Consider the following 26,596-nt stretch of genomic DNA (forward strand, 5'->3'; position numbering starts at 1 on the left):
GAGCAGTCTGGACATCTCTCAGCCTCTGTAGCAGAGCCGTCTGGACATCTCTCAGCCTCTGTAGCAGAGCAGTCTGGACATCTCTCAGCCTCTGTAGCAGAGCAGTCTGGACATCTCTCAGCCTCTGTAGCAGAGCAGTCTGGACACCTCTCAGCCTCTGTAGCAGAGCAGTCGGGACCCCTGGTGTTACACTATAGAGTGAACCATTGGGAATTAGAGTTTTTCTTTTTTTATGGTGCTTATCTTCTCTAAAAAACTCTTGTTTAGACCAGTTGAATGACCTTAGAGAATCTTCAACAAGGCCGCTGGGTTTGGATACTCCTAGTGACTCTTCGGCAATATGACCGTCTCATTGAGTTTTTGATCAGTGGAGATCAGGAAGACGGCTTGATTTGAATAAAATATTATATTTATTTCCCAGGAGACTTATGGATCAGGTTTTCTAAAATGTTCTTCTACCTCTCTTTCATTTGGACTGAGACTGTTGACCTTCGCCCTCCTCTTTTCATTTGACTGAGACTGTTGGCCTTCGCCCTCCTCTTTCATTTGACTGAGACTGTTGGCCATGCCCTTCGCCCTCTTTTCATTTGACTGAGACTGTTGGCCTTGCCCTTCGCCCTCCTCTCTCCTCTTTTCATTTGACTGAGACTGTTGGCCACGCCCTTCGCCTCTTTTCATTTGACTGAGACTGGTTGCCTTCGCCCTCTTTTCATTTGACTGAGACTGTTGCCCTTCGCCCTCCTCTTTTCATTTCACTGAGACTGTTGGCCTTGCCCTTCGCCCTCCTCTTGTAATTTGACTGAGACTGTTGGCCATGTCCTTCGCCCTCCTCTTTTCATTTGACTGAGACTGTTGCCATGCCCTTCACCTCCTCTTTTCATTGACTGAGACTGTTGTCCTTTGCCCTCCTCTTTTCATTTGACTGAGACTGTTGGCCATGCCCTTCGCCCTCCTCTTTTCATTTGACTGAGACTGTTGTCCCTTTGCCCTCCTCTTTTCATTTGACTGAGACTGTTGGCCATGTCCTTCGCCCTCCTCTTTTCATTGACTGAGACTGTTGTCCTTTGCCCTCTCTTTTCATTTGACTGAGACTGTTGGCCAGTGCCCTTCGCCCTCGTCTTTTGGGCGTTAGTGCCATTTTTCACCATCCTGTTTCTCTTTGTGTCCCGCGCAGGAGGTAACAGGCCAACAAGAAGACTGATGGTGTGAAGGTAGGGCTCCAGCTCCACAGGGTTCTCTTCTCACCGTGGAGTAAACCTGGCCTGGAGGAGGACTTTTGGGTATATTACACCCGCTGTCCATAAAACATTATTTAAAAATGTGGCCGTTATTCAACATTTTGTGAAAGTTGAAAAGCTATTTTCACCTTCTCTGCAAAACTGGAATAAATCAAACATGCTCTTTGAAAAGGTAACATCACAGATCCAAAGTAGTCAATGGGATTGTGGGAGTTTCAATGTCTGCTGCCATTCTCTCTGAACACACCGGCTGGCCCCACCCAAAATGTGTCCTCCAGTCCAGTCCAGTCCAGTCCCAGACGTACTAGGAGATAGGTATCTATGGGATTAGTGCTTTGACAGTTCATCGGTATCAAAGCCAGTAGGAGAGTCTGTCTGTTTATTCGTGTTGTTGTGAGGGTTCCACTATTATAAGTGTGTTTCTGAGTAAGGTTAGTCTGTGTGAGTTACGATATACAGTATCAGGGATAGGCTCCACCGTGGGTACATTACTTCCCCAGTTCCCGCTGGGGCCTTAATAAGAGCACCAGTCCAGTCCAGGGTGTCTGATACTACTGGATTAGTGAGGCATGCTGCTGCCACACAGCCCTGCCGCTCTGCCTTATCAAAGACATTCATCCCTGACCACAGCCCTGCCAGCTCTGCCTTATCAAAGGCATTCCTCCCTGACTACAGCCCGGCCAGCTCTGCCTTATCAAATACATGCATCCTGACCACAGCACCTGCGCAGCTCTGCCTTATCAAAAGGCATTCCTCCTGACCACAGCCCTGCCAGCCTGCCTTATCAAGAGACATTCATCCCTGACCACAGCCCTGCCAGCTCTGCCTTATCAAGGCATTCCTCCCTGACTACAGCCCTGCCAGCTACTGCTTATCAAAGACATTCATCCCTGACCACAGCCCTGCCAGCTCTGCCTTATCAAAGGCATTCCTCCCTGACCACAGCCCTGCCAGCTCTGCCTTATCAAAAGACATTCCTCCTTGACCACAGCCTTGCAGCTCTGCCTTATCAAAGACATTCCTCCTTGACCACAGGCCTTGCCAGCTATGCCTTATCAAGACATTCATCCCTGACCACAGCCCTGCCAGCTCTGCCTTATCAAAGGCATTCCTCCCTGACCACAGCCCTGCCAGCTCTGCCTTATCAAAGACATTCCTCCCTGACCACAGCCCTGCCAGCTCTGCCTTATCAAAGGCATTCCTCCCTGACCACAGCCCTGCCAGCTCTGCCTTATCAAAGACATTCCTCCCTGACTACAGCCCTGCCAGCTCTGCCTTATCAAAGGCATTCCCTGACCACAGCCCTGCCAGCTCTGCCTTATCAAAGGCATTCCCTGACCACAGCCCTGCCAGCTCTGCCTTATCAAAGGCATTCCCTGACCACAGCCCTGCCGGGCCCAGAGGTTTCCTACACTACACACCGCCACAAGGGGTACAACCGCCACAACCGCCACACTGCCACACCTCCTCAACCGCCACACTGCCACACCTCCTCAACCGCCACAACCGCCACACCTCCTCAATCGCCACAACCGCCACAACCGCCACAACCGCCACAACCGCCACAACCGCCACAACCGCCACACCTCCTCACCGCCACACCGCCACAATCACCCAACCGCCACAACCTCCACACCTCCTCAACTGCCACACCTCCTCACCGCCACAACCCGCCACAATCGCCCAACCTCCACGCCTCCTCACCGCCACCTCCTTAACCGCCACACCACCACAACCGCCACACCTCCTCAACCGCCACAACCGCCACAACAGCCACAACCGCCACAACAGCCACACCGCCACAACACCACACCGCCACAACAGCCACACCGCCACAACAGCTACACCGCCACACCACCACAACAGCTACACCGCCACAACAGCCACACCGCCACACCGCCTGCCGACCAGTACTGCTCACAGAGGTGTCCTTGGGAGATGACAACGGCACGTTGGCAACATGAACCCCAAACACACACACACACACATCCTGAGCCTCAAACCCACATACATGTCCCTCCCTACTGCAGCATGGAGGGTGTCCCTCTCCTCCCTCTGCAGCTGGAGGGTCCCTCTCCTCCCTCCGCAGCATGAGGTGTCCCTCGACTCCCTCCGCAGCATGGAGGTGTCCCGCTCTCCTCCCTCTGCAGCATGGAGGTGTCTCGTCCTCCTCCCTCATCAGCATGGAGGTGTCTCTCTCCTCCCTCTGCACCATGGAGGTGTCCCTCACCTCCCTCCGCAGCATGGAGGTGTCCCTCTCCTCCCTCTGCAGCCTGGAGGTGTCTCTCTCCTCCCTTTGCAGCATGGAGGTGTCCCTCTCCTCCCTCTGCAGCATGGGGTGTCCCTCTCCTCCCTCCGCAGCATGGAGGTGTCCCTCTCCTCCCTCCGCAGCATGGAGGTGTCCCCTCCTCCCTCCGCAGCATGGAGGTGTCCCTCTCCTCCCTCCGCAGCATGGAGGTGTCCCTCTCCTCCCTCTGTCGCTCCCTGGCGTCTCCATCTCATCCTGTGTGTTCCTGTCTAACCTCTTCTCATTTCTCTTCCAAAAAGGAAGTCCAGTTCCAGCGTCCAGCTGATGGTGAGTGTGATATTCCCCACCCGCTTGGCCATGCCTCTCGCCACGCCTCTCGGCTTTCCACCTAACAGGGAAAGTGATAATAGCTTTAGAAAATCCAAACGAACCAATGAACAAGCGAATAAAGCTGTCATTCAAAATGGAGCTGGACTTTCTTTTTGTTTTTGTGTGTGACCATCCCATCTCTAACGTTGCCTAATCCCGATGCTTTTTGATAAGCTCTTGGGGGTTCATCGTGGGGGTAACCCATCTCTCCTTCTCTAGGTGTTCCCTCCCTCCCATATCTCACCCTACTCCTAACCAGCTAGACCTCAGAAATACCAAACAGCCTGTTCTCTCTCTCTTAAAGGTGCAGACAGGGAGGCAGCTGTCTGTCTGTTGGAGGTGTGTGTGTGTTGTGTTGACCCGGCTATTCCACTTCCTGGTGTGGAGAGAATACCACTTTCTATGATTGAGTGTGAATCTCTGAACCCGTCTGTGTGTCGTTTCTAGGAATCCTCTGAAAGCACCAACACCACTATTGAGGATGAAGACACCAGAGGTAAGGTTCTCCCCTCATCTCACCTCTCATCTCTCCACCTCTAGCAGTCTGGACATGTTAATAGGACAGGGTGACAGCTGTCAGGGGGAATAGAGCTCTGCTAAACTAAACAGATATCCTACGGTGGTCATATATGTTGCACACACTCACATATTGAGCTGTTGAGATATGGCTTTCTCTGGCTCAGGAAGTGATACTCGATAATGCTAAAAATAACCCCAAAACCAGCACAACACTGCTGTGGATAGGTTCACTCTTACTTCAGTTACCGTCCATTTACATGACTGACAACCTAACAGAGGAGGAGAACAGATTGACATCCTCTGCCTTATGTTTTTCAAGAAGGGTCTACCATGACGATTGGCTACTGTGAAAGCATTTCCGTTAATAAAGCAATGCAAATAGCTACTGTATGGAACTCTATTTAATAGCTTGACTGAGGCAGTACTCTCATGAATGAATAGAGTAAGTCAGTTTAATACGGCTGGTGGTGGAGTTGCATTGCTGTTGCTTATGCCAGTTTTGAGCATCCGTGTTCTATGGAATGGGAATAAATAGATAGAAAGCCTGTCTTCTCTCTGTCAGTAAACCTTACAGCTCTTCCTAAGAGACGGGTCTGTTGTAAGGTAATGCTCCTCTTTGACTACAGCAGCTCATTGATGTTTTGGAAACAAATGGATACATTTCAACACGTTACCTCCTCTCCTACAGAGTGGTTTGAGAAAATGTCATTGGGATTTCTCCAGAGAGGAGTAGATGCATGTGGAAGAGCTGCAATTAGGGCGATGCAGAGAAACTGTGTAGGTGGAGAGTGGGTGAGACGAGAGATAGAACAATGATCTCTGCAGTGGTTGAAGGTGTTGGTTGGGTGTGAAGGAAGGTTAGAGAGAGAGAGAGAGAGAGAGAGAGAAGAGAGAGAGAGAGAGAGAGAGAGAGAGTGAGAGAGAGAGATATGAAAGATGAAAGACTTCCTAAAGCGCATGACAAGCGATATAAACATGTGTACTTGATAATTTGCTAGCTTTGACAGTCAATCACTGGCATAGTCTCTAATAGCTAGTGTATGTCAAATATCATCTGCATTCTACTGATTTCTAGGTAGCTTGAATTCTCCCAGTTCTGTATTTATTGAAGAGAAAGAGGAGTTAGGAGGACAAACTGTGAGGATGTAACCCTCTGTGAGCATCCCCTCTTCACCATATGCAAGGCACGACCTTGCTTTCCCAACTCTGAGCTGCAACCCAGAGCTGGTGGGAGTGAAACTCTCTCTCTGCTGGCACAGTGCATCTCTCAGTGTGGGCAGAGAACAGCCCCCTCACACTCAACAAAGCACTGAGAGGCAGCAGGCAGACACACACATACACAAACAGACAACACACACACACACGCACACATCCCAGGTCTGTACAAAAGGTCCATAAAGCTAAATAAAAACTGTTGCTATACAGCAGGAACAACTCATTTATATATTCCAGTGCCAGGAATACTGCAGTCCTACAGTCCTATTCATCATGGTGCTTGTTGTCAGCAGTTCTCAGTGCAGAGCTGTGTGCCATAACGGTGTGTCAGAACGGTGTGTCAGTGCTGTGTGTCAGAGCTGTGTGTCAGAGCTGTGTGTCAGAGCGGTGTGTCAGAGCGGTGTGTCAGAGCGGTGTGTCAGAGCGTGTCAGAACGGTGTGTCAGAGCTGTGTCAGAGCTGTGTCAGAACGGTGTGTCAGAGCGGTGTGTCAGAACGGTGTGTCAGAACGGTGTGTCAGTGCTGTGTGTCAGAACGGTGTGTCAGTGCTGTGTCAGTGCTGTGTGTCAGTGCTGTGTGTCAGAACGGTGTGTCAGTGGTGTGTGTCCGTGCTGTGTGTCAGTGCAGTGTGTCTATGTTTCACAGTGAGGAAACAGAGATCATCAAGGTAACAGAGCAGCTCATAGAAGCCATCAGCAATGGAGACTTTGAGAGCTACACGTAAGTAAACAGACCACATACTGGACCCATTCACTCACTGTTCACTCACCTCTCACTCACTGTTCACTCACTGTTCACTCACTGTTCACTCACTCTCACTCACTGTTCACTCACTGTTCACTCACTGCTCACTCACTGTTCACTCACTGTTCACTCACTCCTCACTCACTCCTCACTCACTGTTCACTCACTGTTCACTCACTGTTCACTCACTGCTCACTCACTGTTCACTCACTGCTCACTCACTGTTCACTCACTGCTCACTCACTGTTCACTCACTGCTCACTCACTGTTCACTCACTGCTCACTCACTGTTCACTCACTGTTCACTCACTGTTCAGTCACTGTCTTGCTGTAGAGAAGTGATAAAGAGGGTTGAAACATACATTGGTAACGAACATGTCTCCTACTGATACAGCACTCTGATTGGCTTAACTCAGGGTTTGTCTTAACTGTAACAGTGTAATTGATAACTCAGGGTTTGTCTTAACTGTAACAGTGTAATTGATAACTCAGGGTTTGTCTTAACTGTAACAGTGTAATTGATAACTCAGGGTTTGTCTTAACTGTAACAGTGTAATTGAAAGCTCAGTGTTTGGCTTTAGACATTATTCTAAGATGGCTTTCAGGTGGTTGTGAGGGGAAACCTCCGTAGGTCTATGTCCTTACTGATTTTACAGATATATCACTCCCAGTGCATGTGTCTGGGACTAAATTCTTCTAATCAAGGAGGGAGAAAACTGTCTGTATGACCAATCAAGGCCATTCGGAGGCTGAACAAGTTAATCCCTTGATCATGAATAGCTGTGCATACCATTAATTTGCTCCAAGACGATGCACATATGTTAAGATATTCCGGGCTATATGTTCGTCTGGCGTTAAGCAAGCTCCTTTGCAATTTTAACCTGTTTGAAAAATGTAAGTAATTTTCCTGTGACAATGCTTGCTTGTTTTCCATTTTGTTTGATTAAAAACAAGTCCTTAGTAGACGACCGTTACCCTACTACAGGGTAGTACGAAAACTGCTATTTCTCTTATCCTGGCCATGCATTAGCCAAGCCTATATCCAGAAATGTTTCTAAATGGTCTACTCGTGAGGCTTTTTTCTCAACATGCTTTTGCATTATTTACATACAGTGCATACTCCATTCGGCTTATATCCATCCCCTTTTCCAAAGAGCGCCTCTTGTCAGGTTACCAAAGACGCGGTGCTCCAAAAACACACTGTAAAACTATAATTATTAAGTAACTGCTTCCAAAGGCTTTTTTTTTTACTAAACTTTTCAGTCAAGTGTTAAATGATTAAAAAATGCCCAAACTTGGCTCCAACATGAGCAAACGTAGGACACATTTTTGTCAACTTAAAATGATGTGTTTGCTAAATATTTCTCATATGTTCATTCAACTAGAAATGATTTTTTTGCATTTTACGCCCCCTAAAAAGGCTGCAAAAAAAGAAACGTCCTTTTTCAGAACACTGTCTTTCAAAGATAATTTGTAAAAATCCAAATAATTTCATCGATCTTCATTGTAAAGGGTTTAAACACTGTTTCTCATGCTGTTCAATGAACCATAAACAATGAATGAACATGCACCTGTGGAACGGTCGTTAAGACAATAACAGCTTAGACGGCAGGTTATGAAACTTAGGACACTAAAGAGGCCTTTCAACTGACTCTGAAAAACACTAAAAGAAAGATGCCCAGGGTCCCTGCTCATCTGTGTGAACGTGTCTTAGGCATGCTGCAAGAAAGCATGAGGACTGCAGATGTGGCCAGGGCAATAAATTGCAATGTCCGTACTGTGAGACGCCTAAGACAGCACTACAGGGAGACAGGACGGACAGCTGATCATCCTCGCAGTGGCAGACCACATGTAACAACACCTGGATCAGTACATCCGAACATCACACCTGCGGGACAGGTACAGGATGGCAACAACACTGCCCGAGTTACACCAGGAACGCACAATCCCTCCATCAGTGCTCAGACTGTCCGCAATAGGCTGAGAGAGGCTGGACTGAGGGCTTGTAGGCCTGTTGTAAGGCAGGTCCTCACCAGACATCACCACCAACAACGTTGCCTATGGGCATAAACCCACCGTCGCTGGACCAGACAGGACTGGCAAAAGTGCTCTTTACTGACGAGTCACTGTTTTGTCTCACCAGGGGTGATGGTTGGATTCGCGTTTATCATCGAAGGAATGAGCGTTACACCGAGGCCTGTACTCTGGAGCAGGATCGATTTGGAGGTGAAGGATCCGTCATGGTCTGGGGCGGTGTGTCACAGAATCATCGGACTGAGATTGTTGTCATTGCAGGCAATCTCAACGCTGTGCGTTACAGGGAAGACATCCTCCTCCCTCATGTGGTACCCTTCCTGCAGGCTCATCCTGAAATGACCCTCCAGCCATACTGCTCATGATATCCTGCAAGACAGGAATGTCAGTGTTCTGCCATGGCCAGCGAAGAGCTCGGATCTCAATCCCATTGAGCACGTCTGGGACCTGTTGGATCGGAGGGTGAGGGCTATACAGAAAATGGTATTCAACACGTCTTAACCTGGGTTTTGAACTCACAACCACTTGGTTCACAGCATTCCAATCTTCCTGCTACGCCACCATATCTGTGTCTAGAACTAATTACACCTGTATTGCTACACTTTGCACTTTGTACACTCAACAAAAACTGCTTTATTTATCATGGTGATTAATGATAGATTAACATTAAAACAGTAATATGCCTCCACCAACATTAGACACCTATACAGAAAACCTAAAATTGCTTAAATAATTACATCAAATCAATGATGAGAGTATAGTCAGATTAACTGATAATTGGTGTAGGCATGGTGGCATATCAGGATGATCGGAATGCTGTGAGCCAAGAGGTTGTGAGTTCAAATCCCAGTTGAAGACATGTTGAATAATAATGACTATATAACGATCATGCATTATATAGCCAACATGTGTCAAATATGTACATTGAAAACACAATGTTAAAAGCACTCTGTGTGCGTAACTAGTTCCACTGCATTTTTTTGGGGTAAGATGCCAAAAATACATTTGTAGTTGAATTAACATATGAGACAAATTGAGCAAACTCATCATTTTTAATTGACAGTATTTTTGCCTATGTTTTCTCATGTTGGAGCTAAGTTTGTCTCAACTAAAAATCTTAAGTTCAGGTAACAAAAGTTGAGTAAACAAAAAAGGCTGTGGAACCAGTTACTTAATAATAATTAGTTGAAGCATCTAGATTTGTGTTTTTTTTAAATAGTGTAGGCTATTCAAGATGTTCAGTCCTATAAGGCCATATCAAGGGGAGGCTGAGGAAATATCTGGCTTATTGAGAACCTACCTCACACATGTATGGGAGCCTAGTATTTTTTATTTGAGGGGAAGTGCGATGCGTACAGGGCCTATTCTCATTGGTGCCAATTACAACAATGTTGACAATCAACACTCCAAACATATTGAGCAACACTGGATATTTTTGTGTTACTATTACTCGTTATTGTAGCCTATGCTGTTTAATAAACTGTAGAATCAATCCACAATGGACTAGAACATTCCCTGCCCCCAGCCGAATTGGAGTTGATGACAAGGCAAAGATCGTCAATAACCTACAGAACTGGAGACAAGCACATCCATGGAATGCCTTGAATGGCCAGTGAGTGGCCAAGCCCTCGCCACACGTACAACTTGTTCATTCATCAAAACCCAGCCCTTTCACTGCACCGCCAGCTATTGCACTCATAATAACGGCTGTGAAAATAGCTAAAATATTTCGGACACACCCCTGGACCTATAGCACTATCTCCAGCGCTTAGATTTACCATAAGTTAGGTTTGTTAAAATAGATCCCTCTGTGTGAACCATATGAATAACAAGGCCATTGTATTTCATTCAACTCTAGCTGATGCAGCTCTGAGTAAACAGTAAACGTCTATATCCCAATAGCCTATCTGAAGTGTTTGAGTAGTGTGAATCTCCCACAAGCCCACTACACCGTGCCAGATATAGTCCTATTCAGCAGCAGTTTATCTCCAAACTTAGCATCCTGAGGGGTAAACACCCCACCTGTCCGTCACGTCTCTCTCTCTCTCTCTCTCTCTCTCTCTCTCCTCTCTCCTCTCTCTCCTCTCTCTCTCTCTCTTCCTCTCTCTCTCTCTCTCTCTCTCTCTCCTCTCTCTCTCTCTCTCTCTCTCTCCCTCTCTCTCTCTCTCTCTTCTCTCTCTCCCTCTCGCTCTCTCTCTCTTCTCTCTCCTCTCTCTCTCTCCGCCTCCTCTCTCTCCTCTCTCCTCTCTCTCCTCTCTCTCTCCTCTCTCTCTCTCTCTCTCCCTCTCTCTCCTCTCTCTCTCTCTCTCTCTCTCCCTCTCTCTCTCTCGTCTCTCGTCTCTTCCCCCTACAGTAAGATGTGTGACCCCAGTGTGACAGCGTTTGACCAGAAGCTCTGGGTAATCTGGTGGAGGCCTGGACTTCCATGGCTTCTACTTTGAGAACTGTAAGTTGCATTGCTCTCTCCTCCTTGCCTCCCTCCTACTAATCAATTTCACAATTCTAATTTTACATTATACACCGACAGCTACAGGAAACCTGTTGAATTGTTTTGGTATATATCATCAAATTCCAGAGCTGTACACAGACAGGAGGGCTGTAAAACTCTTGCTGTACAGCACTAACAACTCATTTACTTTCCCCAGTGAAGGGAGAGTATACATATTATACACACTATAGTATGATTAAGCATAAGGCACGAGGGGTGGGTATATGGACAATATACCACGGCTAAGGGCTGTTCTTCCTGGATACAGCACTTAGCCGTGGTAATTGGCCACATACCACAAACCCCAGAGGTGCCATATTGCTATTACAAACTGGTTACCAATGTAAGTAAAACAGTAAAATAAATGTTTTGTCATACCCTGATATACGGTCTGATATACCACAGCTGTCATCAGCATTCAGGCTTGAACCACCCAGTTTATATATATTTTGGAATATCCTTAATAGTCCTTTATATGTGCTCATAAGCTCTAGCTTACGGTTTCCATAATAGGTAACAAAATGTAATTTCTATTTCATGAGATGTTTAGGATTACAGCCAGTTGTGGAAACAAACCTTGGGGCCATTATCTGTAAGTGAATGTAGTGTTCATTCGCTGCTACAGTGGCTGCAGACTGAATGCTTTGGCTCATTGTGATGATAATGGATAATCCTCTCCTATCAGCAACTGATCTCCCAGCCAGAGGAAACAGCTCCAATGGGCCTGATTGGACTGATTGGGAAATGACAGAGCAAGGAAAGAGAAAGAGAGGAAGAGAGAATTAAAGAAGAGAGAAATGAGAGAAACATAATGAGAGTGAAACTAATTAACCCTCTCAAATATTAATTCTGTAAAGCATTGATAAAGGCACAGCATCATCATCCGTGAGACAGACTATGGCATACCTAGTCATAAACCAGTGTGACAACTCCTGCAATCATAGAATTACTTATTCATTGACTGACTGTTGTCTTGTGTGTATGTTACTCGTCCCCCAGTGTGGTCTAAGAACAGTAGCCTGCCACACCACCACCTGACCCCCACATCCACCTGATCGGGGAGGAAGCTGCCTGCATCGCCTACATCCGCATCACCCAGTACATCGACCACCAACGGCATGCCCCGCACCGCCCAGTCTGAGGACACGCATCTGGCACCGCCGTGATGGCAAGTGGCAGATAGTCCACTTTCACCGCTCTGGATCACCCTCCGCCATCACCAAGTAAGCCAGTCTGGTGAGTGTCTCCTCACCTCTCCTTTACTTGCTATACTGGAAACACTCAGGTGGTGGGAGATGTATCTATTTAATATAGGCCTGCCATCTGGTGGGAGATGCCATTTAATATAGGCCTGCCATCTAGTGGGAGATGTAGCTATTTAATATAGGCCTGACATCTGGTGGGAGATGTAGCTATTTAATGTAGGCCTGACATCTGGTGGGAGATTTATCTATTTAATATAGGCCTGACATCTGGTGGGAGATGTATCTATTTAATATAGGCCTGACATCTGGTAGGAGATGTATCTATTTAATAAACCTGGCATCTGGTGGGAGATGTAGCTATTTAATATAGGCCTGCCATCTGGTGGGAGATGTAGCTATTTAATAAAGGCCTGCCATCTGGTGGAGATGTAGCTATTTCATGTAGGCCTGCTAGTACTCAATGCCAGAGATTCTGTAGCTGTATCGGCATGGGCATCTGTAATAAGGGTCAGTTTTCTCTTATTCCCTACTATTTGTTATTGAATGAGGTCAGGCAATCTCTCGTCTTCCCTTCTGACCCCAGCTGAGCTCTAGAGCAGGAGGGTTTGAGTGAGACGTCTCTCTGAGTGACACCGGTGGGTTACCAGCCGGCTGCATGGGGACACAGAGGGACGCCCCACCGACCGGCCTGAGGAACCAGCCCGCCCTCCTACACGCCAATCTCATCTCTTTACTTGAAATCAGTTTACGTCTCCTCTCATATCCGTCATAAGCAAATCACATTAACGTCACACTATGTCACGCTCTCATGTATGTATTGTATATGTTGTGTGTGTCAGGAACATTTAAGCCTTGTCACACTGTCTCTCCGCTCGTTCTTCTCTGACCTTCTTGGTTCTTGTCATACTACAGTACTTGGCAGAGGCACAATTAGTACCAATGGATCATGAGTAAGATTCAATCTGTAAAATATAGCCGAGGGAAGTAGGGATACTGAGTGTGCTGATTTTTATAATCCCCACAAAATGTGTGAACTAGGCCTTTATTACTCCTGTTGCAGAGCAGAGAAATCCCCCTCCCCTCAATAAAATGATCCTCAGCCACACCCCTCATCGACCAAATCTCCTTATAACCCACCCCCGTAAACATCTTCCCGCGGCTCTAAAGCGCTCGCAGTAATCGGCACCTACAGTTTCCCTTACACTTAAATGTTTTATTCAACAATGCTCCTCAACAATTCTCCCTCAGCAATGCACCTCAACAATGCTCCCTCAACAAATCAGTACATTAATATTTAATAATAACATTAAAAGTCCAGTCAGAAATAACAAGTAATAGTAATAGTCACATAAATATCTACATAATATAATATTATACTGTATGTGGGAGGAGCATCAAAGCACTTCTTTAGGTTCTTCCAATGAGGACTGAGGGTATATACCATATATCTTCCTCACTTTTTATTGTTGTCAATACAAACCCCCTCTTGCTTGTTAGAGCAGTTATCTTACTTGCACGGACAGTGTAAACTACAGTATTCGCCTACTTCAGAGTAAGAAGCAATTTAAAAAGACCACTAACACTGCCCCAGGATTTTCTGCAATAAGTTAGATTTGTGTTTTTATACTAAATAGTGTGATCTTCTGATTATATATTTGTTGTGGATTTAAAAAAATGACAATTGATTTGAATGACTTTGTTTTATTGATGTCCCATTCCCTCTATCTCGTCACTCTCCAGTGTTAACATCACTGTTTATTACATGCAGTATAAATGAGCTTTGGATCTCTCTGCTTGTGTTTCTAGTTCTCAATTTGTCAAATGTGATATTTCAGATGTACTCTCAGATGTATAAATTCTTTTATCTTTTTACTGTTCGAAGAATGTCAAAACGGGACAAATAAGAACATGATATCACCTCTAAACTGCAGTATGTGTTTCCCTGTGTTTTAACAATAAATGCCTCACAGAATATTTGATTGTGCTTTGAAAAACTGCCAGAATTGAATTTGATTTAAACAAAACGTGTTTACTATTGGCAGTTCAACACAGATGTATATCAAACTTTGTACTGTAAAGCAATTTGTGAAAAATCTGCTGAATACGACAAACAAATCTTTTCCTGAAAATAAAGGATAAAAGAAGAACCACAACAGCCAAATCCTCTGTGTATGCTTTCTAGAACTGATTCTACAGATTGTATACTTGTTTTATACAGTAGTTTAGTATTTTAGTGTAAATGGCCAGGCCTACAGCCTACTGCTTTAAACAGCACTGCTGCTCTGATGTTGCTGTTTCTTTCCTGGCACTATTCAACGGAGCACATTGAGGACCTTATGGTACTGTATAGGAGCTATTGTAGGATTTATATTATTCTGGATATGAGATGCTTTCTTTATACTATTCTGGATATGTGGCGCTTTATTTCTTTATATTATTCTGGATATGAGACGCTTTCTTTATATTATTCTGGATATGAAACGCTTTCTTTATATTATTCTGGATATGAAACGCTTTCTTATATTATTCTGGATATGACTCTATTTTATTCTGGATATGAGACTCTTTCTTTATATTATTCTGGTTATGTGAAGCTTTCTTTTATTATTCTAGGCATGTGGCGCTTTATTTCTTTATATTATTCTGGTTATGTGAAGCTTTCTTTTTATTATTCTGGATATATGCCTTCCTTTTGAAGCATGTGAGTTTGTTATGTGCTCGAAGTTAATTGTCTGTTTTTGAAAATTCAAAGTCATCATTTGCAATTGTTATATAATATACTGTGAATGTGGGTCTGTAAATAAAACATTATAATGATAAGGTATTCCACATTGTTTGGTGTTTTTTTTAATATATTTTATTTAACCTTTATTTAACTAGGTAAGTCAGTTAAGAACAAATTCTTATTTACAGTGACGTCCTACCCCGGCCAGACCCTTACCCGGATGACGCTGGGCCAATTGTGCGCCGCCCTATGGGACTCCCAATCATGGCAGGTTGTGATACAGCCTGGAATCGAACCAGGGTCTGTAGTGACACCTCTATCAATCGATCAAATCTATTCATGAAACCCTTTTTACATCAGCCGATGTCACAAAGTGCTGTACAGAAACCCAGCCTAAACCCCCAACCAGCAAGCAATGCAGATGTAGAAGCACGGTGGCTAGGAAAACTCCCTAGAAAGGCCAGAACCTAGGAAGAAACCTAGAGAGGAACCAGGTTATGAGGGGTGGCCAGTCCTCTTCTGGCTGTGCCGGGTGGAGATTATAACAGAACATGGCCAAGATGTTCAAACGTTCATAGATGACAGAGGGTGAGATAATAATAATCACAGTGGTTGTAGAGGACAACAGGTCAGTTGGCTTTTCATAGCCGATCATTCAGAGTTAGCGACAGCAGGTGCGGTAGAGAGAGAGAGTCCAAAACAGCAGGTCCGGCACAAGGTAGCTCGTCCAGTGAACAGGTCAGGGTTCCATAGCTACAGGCAGAATAGTTGAAACTGGATCAGCAGCATGACCAGGTGGCTGGGGACAAAAAATAGTTATCAGGCCAGGTAGTCCTGAGCCATGGTCCTAGGGAAAAAGAGAGAAAAAAGAAAAAGAGAGAGCGAGAATTAGAGTGAGCATATTTAAATTCACACGGACACCGGATGTGACAGGAAAAATACTCCAGATATAACAGACTGACTCTAGCCCCCCGACACATAAACTATTGCAGCATGCATACTGGAGGCTGAGACAGGAGAGGTCGGGAGACACTGTGGCCCTGTCCGACGATACCCCGGACTGGGCCAAACAGGCAGGATATAACCCCACCCACTTTGCCAAAGCACAGCCCCCACACCACTAGAGGGATATCTTCAACCACCAACCTACTACCCTGAGATGAGGCCCGAGTACAGCCCACGAAGATCTCCCCAACGGCACGAACCCGAAGGGGGCGCCAACCCAGACAGGAAGATCACGTCAACCCACTCAAGTGGGGCACCCCTCCTAAGGACGGCATGGAAGAGCACCAGTAAGTCAGTGACTCAGCCCTTAGGGTTAGAGGCAGAGAAACCGGGTGGAGAGAGGGGAACCAGCCACGCAGAGACAGCAAGGGCGGTTTGTCACTCCAGTGCCTTTCCGTTCACCTTCACACTCCTGGGCCAGACTACACTCAATCATAGAACCTACTGAAGAGATGAGTCTTTAATAAAGACTTAAAGGTCGAGACCGAGTCTGCGTCTCTCACACGGATAGGCTGACCGTTCCATAAAAATTGAGCTCCATAGGAGAAAGCCCTACCTCCAGCAGATGGCTTAGAAATTCTAGGGACAGTGTCTTGTGACCGTAGCGTATGTATAGGTATGTACGGCAGGAGCAAATCGGAAAGATAGGTAGGAGAAAGCCCATGTAATGCTTTGTAGGTTAGCAGTAAAACCTTGAAATCAGCCCTAGCCTTAACAGGAAGCCAGTGTAGAGAGGCTAGCACTGGAGTAATATGATCAAATGTTTCGGTTCTAGTCAAGATTCTAGCAGCCATGTTTAGCACTAACTGAAGTTTATTTTGTGCTTTTTCCGGGTAGCCAGAAAGTAGCATTGCAGTAGTCTAACCTAAAAGTGACACAACATGGATTAATTTTCTGCACCATTTTTGGACAGAAAGTTTCAGATTTTTGCAATGTTACGAAGATTGAAAAAAGCTGTCCTTGAAATACCTCTAGCACAGAGATGCAGTGCCTTAGACCGCTGCCCCACTTGGGAGCCCCTTTTTAAGTTTTCAGTTTTAGTAATGCTATCTATAGGTATTTAATCATAGTATTATAAATTATTGAATTGATTTGATTATGATGACACTTTCCTGTCGCTGTGGAAGAATTGTACAACTTTCTGTTGGCTCCCGGCTTGTGCCATTAAACCCCTGCAACTTATCAAAAACGCTACAACCCGTCTGGTGTTCAACCTTCCCAAGTTCTCCCATGTCACATTCACTAAGAGGAAGAGGAACTGCCCCTCCCTACTTATTGGCTCTGCTTAAACCCTACAACCAAACCTGAGTGATTCATTCTGACACCTCTGGTCTCTTGGCCCTCCCACCCTTTTGGGTGGGCAGCTCCCGGTCAGCCCAGTCCAAGCTCTTCTTTGTCCTGGCACCCCAATGGCGGAACTAGTTTCCCCCTGAAGCAACAGTTGAAGTCATAAATGTACATACATCTTAGCCAAATACAAATAAACTTAGTTTTCCACAATTCCTGACATTTAATCCTAGTAAGAATTCCCTGTCTAGGTCAGTTAGGATCACCACTATTATTAAAAATATGAAAGGTCAGAATAATCTTTACATTGCCTTTACATTGTTTAACTTGGGTTAAACATTTTTGGTAGCCTTCCAGAAGCTTTCCACAAGAAGTTGGGTGAATTTGGCCATTTCTCCTGCCAGAGCTTGTGTAACTGAGTCAGGTTTGTAGGCGCCTCCTCCTCTCCTCGCACCCGCTTTTCAGTTCTGCAACAAATTTTCTATGGGATTGAGGTCAGTGGTTTGTGATGGCCACTCCAATACCTTGACTTTGTGTCTTAAGACCATTTGCCACGACTTTGGCAGTATGCTTGGGGTCATTGTCCATTGGAAGACCCAAGAACCAAGCATTAACTTCTGACTGATGTCTTGAGATGTTGCTTCAATATATCCACCTAATTTCCCTCCTCGTGATGCCATCTATTTTGTGAAGTGCAGCAGTCCCTCCTGCAGCAAAGCACCCCCACAACATGATGCTGCCACCCCCGTGCTTCCCGGTTGGGATGGTGTTCTTCGGCTTGCAAGCCTCCCCCCTTTTCCTCCAAACATAACAACTGGTCATTATGGCCAAACAGTTATATTTTTGTTTCATCAGACCAAAGTACGGTTTTGGAGCAGTGGCTTCTTCCTTGCTGAGTGGCCTTTCAGGTTATAGGACTCGTTTTACTGTGGATATAGATACTTGTACCCGTTCCTCCAGCATCTTCACAATGTCCTTGCTGTTGTTCTGGGATTGATTTGCAACCTTTTCACGCCAAAGTACGTTCATCTCTAGGAGACAGAACGCGTCTCCTTCCTGAGCGGTATGGCGGCCTGCGTGGTCCCACGGTGTTATACTTGCGTACTATTGTTTGTACAGATGACGTGGTACCTTCAGGCATTTGTAAATGCTCCCAAGGATGAACTAGACTTGTGGAGGTCTACAATTCTTTTCTGAGGTATTGGCTGATTCCTTTTGATTTTCCAATGATGTCAAGCAAAGAGGCACTGAGTTTGAAGGTAGGCCTTGAAATACATCCACAAGGTACACCTCCAACTGACTCAAATGAGGTCAATTAGCCATTCAGAAGCTTCTAAAGCCATGACATTATTTTTCTGGAATTTCCAAGCTGTTTAAAGGCACAGTCAACTTAGTGTATGTAAACTTCTGACCCACTGGAATTGTGAAACAGTTGAATTATAAGTGAAATAATCTGTCTGTAAACAATTGTTGGAACAATTAATTGTGGCATTTAATATCTTTTAAAATTTTATTTCACCTTATTTAACCAGGTAGGCAGGTTGAGAACAAGTTCTCATTTACAACTGCGACCCGGCCAAGATAAAGCAAAGCGACACAAACAACAACACAGGAGTTACACATGGAATAACAAACATACAGTAAATACAATAGAGAAAAAAAAGTTCTATATACAGTGTTTGCAAATGAAGGTAAGATGATAAATAGGCCATAGTGGCAAAATAATTACAATTTAGGGAATTAAACACTGGAGTGATAGATGTGCAGAAGATGAATGTGCAAGTAGAGATACTGGAGTGCAAAAGAGCAACAACAAAAAAATAACCGTATGGAGATGAGGTAGTTGGATGGGCTATTTACAGATGGATTATGTAAAGGTGCAAGTGATATGTGAGCTGCTCTGACAGCTGGTGCTTAAAGTTAGTGAGGGAGATATGGGTCTCCAGCTTCAGTGATTTTTGCAATTCATTCCAGTCATTGGCAGCAGAGAACTGAAGGAAAGGTGGCCAAAGGAGGAATTGGCTTTGGGGGTGACCAGTGAATATACCTGCTGGAGCGCGTGCTATGGGTGGGTGTGCTATGGTGACCAGTGAGCTGAGAGGGCGGGGCTTACCTAGCAAAACTATAGATGACCTGGAGCCAGTGGGTTTAGCGATGAATATGAAGCGAGGGCCAGCCACCGAGAGCATTGAGGTCACAGTGGTGGGGTAGTATATGGGGCTTTGGTGACAAAACGGATGGCACTGTGATATACTACATCCAATTTGCTGAATAGAGTGTTGAAGGCTATTTTGTAAATGACATCGCCGAAGTCAAGGATAGGCAGGATAGTTCAGTTTTACAAGGGTATGTTTGGCAGCATGAGTGAAGGATGCTTTGTTGCGAAATAGGAAGCCGATTCTAGATTGATTTTGGATGGAGATGCTTAATGTGAGTCTGGAAGGAGGGTTTACAGTCTAACCAGACACCTAGGTATTTGTAGTTGTCCACATATTCTAAGTCAGAACCGTCCAGTGTAGTGATGCTGGACGGGCATGCAGGTGCGGCATTGAACGGTTTGAAAAGCATGCACTTAGTTTTACTTGCATTTAAGAGCAGTTGGAGGCCACAGAAGGAGAGTTGTATGGCATTGAAGCTCATCAGGAGGTTTGTCAACACAGTGTACAAACGAAGGGCCAGAAGTATACAGAATGGTGTTGTCTGCATAGAAGTGGATCAGAGAATCACCAGCAGCAAGAGCAAACGTCTGGGGACATTGAGCGTTGGTTTCCTAGCCTCAGTGCAGTGGGCAGCTGGGAGGAGGTGCGCTTATTCTCCCATGGACCTTACAGTGTCCCAGAACTTTTTTGAGTTGTGTTGCGGAAGCAAATTTCTGCTTGAAAAAGCTAGTCCTGGCTTTTCTAACTGCCTGGTATATTGGTTTCTAACTTCCCTGAAAAGTTGCACTATCACGGGGGCTGTTCGATGCTAATGCAGAATGCCACAGGATGTTTTCTGTGTTGGTTAAGGGCAGTTAGGTATGGAGAGAACCCAAGGGCTATATCTGTCCTGGTTCTAAATTTCTTGAATGGGGCATGCTATTTAAGATAGTGAGGAAGGCATTTAAAAAAATAACCAGGCCTTCTCTACTTAGGGATGAGGTCAATATCCTTCCAGGATACCAGGGCCAGTTCGATTAGAAGGCCTGCTCGCTGAAGTGTTTCAGGGAGCGTTTGATAGTGATGAGTGGAGGTTGTTTGACCTCTGACCATTACAGATGCAGGCAATGATCGCTGAGATCTTTGTTGAAAACAGCAGAGGTGTATTTAGAGGGCAAGTTGGTGGGATGATATCTATGAGGGTGCCCGTGTTTACGGCTTTGGGGTGGTACCTGGTATGTTCATTGATAATTTGTGTGGAGATGAGGGCATCAAGCTTAGATTGTAGGATTGGCTGGGGTGTTAAGCATGTCCAGTTTAGGTCACCTAGCCAGCACGAGCTCTGAAGATAGATGGGGAAATCAGTTCACATATGGTTGTCCAGAGCCAGCTTGGGGGCAGAGGGGGTCTATAGCAGGCGGCAACGGTGAAGAGACTTGTTTTTAGACGAGGTGGATTTTTAAACGTAGAACGTTCAAATTGTTTGGGTACAGACCGGATAGTAGGACAGACTCTGCAGGCTATCTCTGCAGTAGATTGCAACACCACCCCTTTGGCGTATCTATCTTGTCTGAAAATGTTGTAGTTAGGGATGGAGATTCAGAGTTTTTGGTGGTCTTCCCTCGGGCAGAATACGTCGGTAGTCCAGTCGTGAAGGCCCGGTGGGGCTCGCATCGGCAGTTAAAGCGGGTCCGGATAGGTGATTGTAGCCCCAGGAGTGGCTGATGGAAATCTTCAGCTGGCTAGCTCCGGAATAATTGATGTTTGCTCCGGGACCGAAGTTAGCCAATAGGCACTCGGATAGCAGCTAGCTAGCTGTAAGATCCAGTTGTAAATGTCCAGAGCTTGGGTAGAAATACGGGATATGGAGAGAAAATAGGTCCGGTATGCTCTGGTGTGAGTCGCGTTGTTCAAAAACCGGCGATAGCTTTTCAAGGTAAAGGTAGCTGATGACCACCCAACCGTGGTTAGCTGAATACTAAGTTAGCCAGTGAACTGCGCTAACTTCTGTTGTGGATTTCAGATTTGAGGTGAAATACTTATATTTTAAACAATTGGTGAGGCGGGTTGCAGGAGAGTGTTTTGAAGTTGAGTTTTTAGAAGCTCTAAAAGATATGCAAAGAAAATATGTAAATATATATACACACGGGACACGACAAGACGAGGACAAAGGACGTCTGACTGCTATGCCATCTTGGATAGGAACACTGAACACTGATAGGAACACATATGCATAGAAACATATGTATAAACATACATACAAAGAAACGTATGTATTAACATATAGACACAGAACATAAGTATTCAGACCAACTGACATTTTCCCCATTTTGTTACATCACAGCCTTATTCTAAAATGTATTAAATAGCTTTTTCATCAATCTACACACCATACCCCATAATGACGAAGCACATTTTTTTTCAAATGTATAAAAATAAAACACTGAAATATCACATTTACATAAGTATTCAGACCCTTTAGTTAGTACTTTGTGAAGCAACTTTGGTAGCGATTACAGTCTTCTTGGGTATGCAGCTAAAAGCTTGGCACACATGCATTTGGGGAGTTCCTCCCATTCTTCTCTGTAGATCCTCTCAAGCTCTGTCAGGTTGGATGGAGAGCGTCGCTGCACAGCTATTTCTAAGTCTATCCAGAGATGTTCGATCGGGTTCAAGTCGGCCTCTGGCTGGGCCACTCAAGGACATTCAGAGACTCTGGCTGTGTGCTTAGGGATGTTAACTTGTTGAAAGGTGAACCTTCGCCACAGTCTGAGGACCTGAGAGCTCTGGAGCAGGTTTTCATCAAGGATGTCTCTGTACTTTGCTCTGTTCATCTTTCCCTCGATCATGACTAGTCTCCCAGTCCTGCCTCTGAAAAACATCCCCACAGCATGATGCTGCCACCACCATGCTTCACTGTAGGGATGGTGCCAGGTTTCCTCCAGACGTGACGCTTGACATTCAGTCCAAAGAGTCTTGGTTTCATCAGACCAGAGAATCTTGTTTCTCATGATCTGAGAGTCATTTAGGTGCCTTTTGGCAAACTCCAATTGGGCTGGTCATGTGCCTTTGACTGAGAAGTGTCTTCCATCTGGCCACTTTACCATAAAGGTCTGATTGGTGGAGTGCAGCAGAGATGGTTGTTCTTCTGGAAGGTTCTCCCATTTCCACAGAGGAACTCTGGTGCTCTGTCAGAATGACCATCGGGTCTTGGTCACCTCCCTGACCAATGCCCTTTTTCTTTTGATTGCTCAGTTTGTCTGTGCGGCTAGCTCTAGGAAGACTTGGAGCGAGACAAGGGGGGGGGGAGGAGCAGCTGCAGGAGGGGACAAGGGACTTGAGGAGACTGGTTTGATTAATGATACATGGAAGGTGGGGTGAATTTTGAGAGAATGAGGGCGTTTTAGATGAACAGCAGAGGGGGTTTATGACATGGTCAATCTCAAAGGGGCCAATGAATCGGGGAGCTAGTTCTTTCGAAAAACTTTGAGGCAAGTCCTTTGAAGAAAGCCATACCCTTTGGCCCGGAGTGTTAGACTGGAGCTGCAGCACGACGATGGTTAGCCTTGGATTGGGTCCTGGCGGAGGCACGAAGAAGGGCAGCCCGGGTCCTCCTCCAGGTGCGACGACAATGGCGCATGTGGTCCTGGACTGATGGCACCACTACTTCAACCTCTTGGGCAGGGAACAAGGGAGGTTGGTAACCCCGAGCACACTCAAAGGGAGACATACCTGATGAGGCGTTGATGAGGGTGTTGTGGGGCATATTCCACCAGGATAGCTGGGACTCCAGGAGGAAGGGTTAGCTGAAGTAACACAGCGTATAGCAGTTTCCAACTCCTGGTTGGCCCGCTCGGGTCTGACCGTTGGTCTAGGGGTGATATCCAGACGAAAGGCTGACCTTAATAACAAGAGCTGTGCAGAAGGGCTCTCCATACCTGGGATGTGAACTGGGGTCCTCTGTCAGAAACAATGTCACTGGGGATTCCATGCAGCCGCAAAACCATGGGATACCAGCAGGTCCGCAGTCTCCCTGGAGGATGGAAGCTTGGAGAGGGGAATGAAGTGAGCCGTTTTAGAAAATCGGTCAATAATAGTGAGGATGACTGAGTACCATTTGATGGGGGAAGCCCAGTGACGAAATCCAAACTATGTGTGACCAGCGGCGACTAGGTATGGGAAGAGGATGAAGCAGACCAGATGAAGGTTTGGTGGAGGTTTTATTCCGGGCACAGACTGAGCAGGCTGATATGAATTCCTGAGTGTCTCTCTCCATGGTGGGCAACCAAAATCACTGACACAGGAAGGCGACTGTCCGGTTCATGCCAGGGTGACAGGTGAGGGGCGTAGAATGTGCCCATTGAAGAACATCAGAACGAACTGAATCTGGCACAAACATAGCCTTACAATGTCCGTTTTCTAGGATCCGGCTGGTTCAGCTGAGCCTGACGAACACGAGACTCAATCTCCCAGGAGGACAGCAGCAATGATGCAAGAGGATGGCATAATGGTCTCAGGCTCTGAACTTTTGTTGTCTGCGGTGAACTGACGAGAGAGGGCATCAGGCTTGGTATTCTTAGATCCGGGTCGATAAGTGAGTGTAAAGTTTAATCTTCCAGAAAAGAATGCCCACCAAGCTGACAAGAGTTGAGATGTTTGGCGGTCTGGATGTAGGCTCGATTTTTTATGATCCGTCCACACAATGAAGGGAAGTACTGAACCCTCTTACCAGTGACGCCACTCCTCAAGAGCCAGCTTAACAACCGAGAGTTACCGGTTGCCTACGTCAAAATTTCTCTCTGCAGGTGAGAGCTTGAGGGACAAGAAGGCACAAGGATGGAGCTTCTGATCCACGCGAGAAAGTTGAGACAGGACTGCACCTTCCCCGGTGTCGGAAGCGTCCACCTCGAGGACGAACTGGAGTTCTGGCTGGGTAAGAATTGGAGCAGAAAGTGAAGTGGTGCTTGAGTTCCCGGAATGCTGCCTCTGCCACGAGGAACCAGTGGAATGGAGTGGTGGTTGAGGTGAGAGTGGTGAGAGGAGCTGCCAAACGACTGTAGTCACAGATGAATCGTCTATAAAAATGAGCAAACCCCAGAAAACGCTGTAACTGCTTCAGATTCGCGGGCACAGGCCACTCTGTGACTGCCCTAACCTTGGCAGGGTCCATTCGTAGCTGTCCTTGAGCAATAATGTAACCCAAGAAGGACACAGAGGAAACATGAAACTCACATTTCTCAGCCTAAACAAATAGCTTATTCTCCAATAGCCTTTGGAGAACTTGGTGGACGTGTTGCTTGATAGCCTCAATGTCCATCGAAAAAATAAGAATGTCATCCATATAGACAAAAACAAACGCCCAATGACATCCCTCAGGACATCATTCACCAGGACCTGAAAAGCAGCTAGGGCGTTAGTGAGGCCAAAAAGCATAACGAGGTACTCAGTATGTCCAAGTGGTGTGTTGAACGGCGTTTTTCCACTCATCTCCCTCTCTGATGCGGCCAAGGTGGTAGGCATTCTGGAGGTCCAGTTTAGTAAATACTGTGGCACCATGGAGGGGGGCAAAAGCAGAACTGATAAGTGGCTCGGGATACTTATTCCTGACGGTGATACTATTCAACCCACGGAAGTCTATGCATGGCCTCAGGACCCGTCCTTCTTCTTGGACAAGAGAAAAATCCAGCTCCCACCGGAGAGGAAGAAGGCCTGACATGTCCGACAGCAAGTGAGTCCTGGATGTATTACTCCATGGCCTCTTGCTCGGGCGAGAGAGGTTATACAACCTGCTACTAAGGAGAGGAGCTCCAGACTGAAGCTCAATAGCACAGTTGTAAGGCCGATGAGGCGGCAGAGATGGGGTGTGGTGCATGCTGAATACAGGAGCTAGACTGTGATATTCTAGAGGAACAGAAGACAGGTCTGGGGGTTCTGGAGTGGACTGGGGTGCAGACAAGGCAGGAGGAAGGGCAGAATGTAAACAACAATGGCAAAATGTACTCCAAGTAGTATCCCTTCCGGTAGACCAGTCAATCTGTGGGTTGTGCAGCTTTAACCATGGATGGCCCAGAACCAGAGGTGAGTGAGAAGAGTCAATGAAATGAAACGGATCTTTTCCTGGTGATTACCAGAGAGACGGCAGGATAACAGGAACAGTTCTCTACAAAACACGGAAGAGTAGCTTCCATTGAGAGCGTTGGATTCCAGAGGTGAATCAAGCAAAACAGTGTCCAGGCCCAACTGCTTAACAACCACTCGGTACAGAAAACTCTCGTTGGCGCCTGAATTGATGAGAGCAGGCAGAGGAAAAGCCTGGCTCTGCCACACAAGTTTGGCCTCAAGCAGGGGTCTGGGAGATGATGGGCAGGCGATTTGGCTCAACACTATATCCCCCACTACTGCTGAGCCCTCTCTTTTGCTGGACACAGGGCACAAGTGGAGACCAGGTGACCAACCTGTCCACAATACAGACAGCTCCTAGTACTGATACACCGCTGCCCTCTCCTCTGGAGATAGACGAGTCCGGCTGAGCTGCATGGGTTCAGGATTGGAACCTGTCTGGTGATGTGATGTAGTCGGTGAAATTGAGCAAGGCACAGAAGCAGACGTTATGGGACATGCAACCCTACCTCCCCTCTCCCTCGACGCTCACGGAGACGGTTGTCAATGCGGATAGTGAGAGAAATTAGTTTGTCAAGTCCATCAGGCTCCTCTTCTGGATACCAACTAGGTCCTCAAGGACCCTCAAGGACGAGGAGTGCGTTCCGGAATACTCCTGAAGGACCTCTTCATCCAGCCGCTCTCTGCGGTGAGGGTGAGGAACTCACATGCCATCTCAGCCACATTCTGAGAACCTTGACGAACGGACAGAAGTCATTTAGCAGCATCCTTTCCACAGACCGGGTGGTCGAAGACATCCTCATCTCGTCTTTGAATCCATTGTAGGAGAAGCAGATAGATGACTGTCTCTCCCAAACCGCAGTGGCCCAGGAGAGCATAAGAGTAGGGCTGTTGCTCAAACACTAGTGAACGTTGTACAAGAAAGGCTCTGCAAAGCCCAAGATTGCCATAATAGCGCTCAGGAGTCGGAACAAAAGGCTGTGGAGAAGAGGAACTGGAGACAGGTTGTGAATTCTGGACGGAGGTTTGGATCTGTAGGTCAGACAGGCTCAGTGAAAACTCCTTGATGTTCTCCAGCAGGGTTTTCAGGGCTTGGTTATGTTGGTCAAGAAGGGTGCCTTGACCAACAAGAATTTGGTGAAGAGTTGGAGAGTCTGCTGGGTCATCTTTTGGCCAGATCGTACTGTTATGCGGAGCGAACACAGGGGAACCCAAGAGCGGACTCAGATGCAGAAGCAGGGATGAATGAACCAAAATGTTAT

The 26,596-nt window shown here is 46.3% G+C and overlaps 1 pseudogene; it reads left to right on the forward strand.

Annotated features, from left to right (window-relative positions):
* The window catches only part of LOC115202646 (calcium/calmodulin-dependent protein kinase type II subunit alpha-like), a 37,901-nt pseudogene extending 25,173 nt beyond the window's left edge, over positions 1-12,728 (forward strand).
* The last annotated feature ends 13,868 nt before the right edge of the window (positions 12,729-26,596 follow it).

Source organism: Salmo trutta, chromosome 12 (assembly GCF_901001165.1).
Source record: "Salmo trutta chromosome 12, fSalTru1.1, whole genome shotgun sequence".
Taxonomy (NCBI): domain Eukaryota; kingdom Metazoa; phylum Chordata; class Actinopteri; order Salmoniformes; family Salmonidae; genus Salmo; species Salmo trutta.